A 2,624-nucleotide genomic window follows, 5' to 3' on the forward strand; every position below is an offset into this window, starting at 1 on the left:
TCATTTTTGTCTGCGTTTCCATCATGGCTTGCATGCACATCTCCATTTATTCCCCTAGCCTTCGATTCTGCTGCTCTATCATGTGAGAGATCACAGGTGTTAGAGTAGAAAAATCTTGTACCTGGTTTTGTGGGGCTCCTTGATAAAGCTGCTGTGGTAGAGTCTGGAATTGGACTCGTGGCTGAAAAGGTGCCTTGGTCCCTTGGGAGTAGATTCCTTGGTTGTTGTAGATGGGCCTCTTTGGTCCTCCCAAAGGCTGTTGGTTGTGGTTCAACAAAGGGACCTCCTCCTCTCCAAGTTGGCATGCTCCATCCTCATGATCTCTGCTAGAACATAGAGAACAAATCTTTTCTTTCACAAGGGGTGAGTTAGGGAGAAAATCATTCTTTAGAGTGGAAGTCAATTCTTCAAGTTTCTTGTTGGTTTCTCTTATCCCTGCATGAAGGTCAGTTTCCTTTGAAGTTACTTGCAGCACTCCTCGTTTTGGGTTGGTGTTTCTTCCATTTTGACTTGCTCCTATTTCCTGCAGGTCAGTTTCAGCCACCCTTTCCAAAAGATCAAAAACTTCATCCTCATAAGCCATATAGAATGAGCCACCAGCTATTTGATTCACTTTACTTTTAAAAATATCAAGAAGTGATTCATAAAAAATTTCAGCTAGCTGACATTTTTCTATTCCATGGTGAGGCCATTTTCGAATTAATTCATTGAACCTTTCCCATGCTTCACTAAATGCTTCATGATCATGGGGATAAAATTTCTGAATTTCTTTTCTATAAAAATTAGTTTTGGAAAGGGGATAAACTTTATGGAGAAATTTATTCTGCATTTCTTCCCACGAGTTAAATGTTATGCCTAAATTTCTGTACCATGCGAAAGCCTTATCTTTCATAGTAAGCGGAAAATATTTCATTTTTAATGCTTCAGTAGTTAAACCAGGAATATTTTGAGAGGAACATCGAATGTGAAAATCATCAAGAAATTCTAAAGGGTTTTGAGAAGAATGACCAGTAAATTCAGGGAGAGAGTTAAGTAGGGCATTGTCATACATAAACACAACCCCCTCACCTACATTGATGTTGATGCCTGTTTTCCTTAGACTTCCTGACGGAGTAGATCTATCCAGCATCGTCCTTCTCCTCCCTTGTTTTGGCTGACCATCTTCTACCTTATTGACTTCTTCTTTGTCTTGAGCTGTAAGTGTTGCTGGAAGAGCCGGATGTTGAGTGTCTAGATCTTCCTCAGCGCTAGTCTCAGCCTTAGACCTTGTTAAGACCATCAATCTCCAAAAAAGTAGTTAGACGTACCATTTGTTGAGGGTTAGATGCACTCAACTTTGGGAAAAGAGGGAAAAAATACAAATTCACTAAAAACAATCACAGTGCTCCCCGGCAACGACGCCAGTTGATAATTCAGATTTTGGGGTAATTAGTGATGAGCTAACTTCACTAATTAGTGTCTTTGGTTTATCCGAATTAAGACAACAAAAAATTATAATAACCTTACTAGCGTAGGGAGAGTAAGGGTCGATCCACAGGGAGCAAGGGTTTTTCCTTAAGAATTTGTGCTTTAGTTATATATTTTTTAATAATTTTAGAAGTAGGTTTACTACATATGAAGATAAATAACTAACTAAATAAAAATATAAAACAAAGAAAGTTAAAATATTATTATAATATTATAATAATATAAGTAGGCAGAAAATAATTTTTTGGAATTTTTTAGGAGTATTTTAAAGCCAAAACAAAATAAGAAATGAAACAGTCTGGCGCTCTGGACTAGAAAAATGTCCGGTTTTTATCCAAAGCATCCAATTCCTCTTCCATAGTGCGTCGCCATTCAGAGGAAGCCAGACACTTCAGCCACAGTCTTCGGAATGGCGATGGAATCAAGCCGGGTGAGAAGGGCACGGTAAGACGGGGAGAGGCAATGGGAGGAAAGATAATTGGCCAAAGGGTATAAAGGGTTGGAGGTGCATTTGCGAGAGGCTTTTCGGAGGGCAATGGGAAGGTCGTCACCAGATGGAGGAGGGTTCGGTTCAGCATTGGGTGGTGTAGGTGTCAGAACATAAAGATGCAAGAGATGACGCGGGCGGCGATGGTACATGGTTCCATCAAATTTCGATGGAGGAGCCAAGGTGGAAGAAACGGATGGAGGGCGAGCAAGAAGAGGAGATAATGAGGGAGGTGTAAGGGGAACAAGGAAATCAAGGGACTTATCACAGGAATGAGAAGAGAAAGGAGAGGATGACGATCCAAAAATGTAAAATGGAGCGGACTCGTCAAAGGTGACATCTTTACTAACAATGAAGCGATGAATAGGAGGATGATAGGATTTATAGTCTTTTTGATGAGATGAGTAACCCACAAAGACGCATTGGAGCACCTTAGCATCAAGCTTGTCCCGAGAAGGATGATGGTTAGTGACGTACCAGGTGCACCAAAAAATACAAGGAATGAGATTAGTTTTCAAGGAAACCATGGGGTAGGCCTCATGGAGGGCATCAATAGGGGAAAGGTGGAAAAGAACGCGAGAGGGAAGGCAGTTGATGAGGTGGACTGCGGTGAAAGAAGCCTCACCCCATAATTATTTGGGCATGTCTATGTGAAGAAGAAGGGAGCGAG

General features: G+C 41.0%; 1 pseudogene; it reads left to right on the forward strand.

The window, feature by feature from the left end:
- The first annotated feature begins 674 nt into the window (after nucleotides 1-674).
- Nucleotides 675-768, forward strand: LOC144705072 (small nucleolar RNA R71; annotated as a pseudogene).
- The last annotated feature ends 1,856 nt before the right edge of the window (nucleotides 769-2,624 follow it).

This window comes from Wolffia australiana, chromosome 6 (genome assembly GCF_029677425.1).
Source record: "Wolffia australiana isolate 7733 chromosome 6, ASM2967742v1".
In the NCBI taxonomy this organism is placed as follows: Eukaryota; Viridiplantae; Streptophyta; class Magnoliopsida; order Alismatales; family Araceae; genus Wolffia; species Wolffia australiana.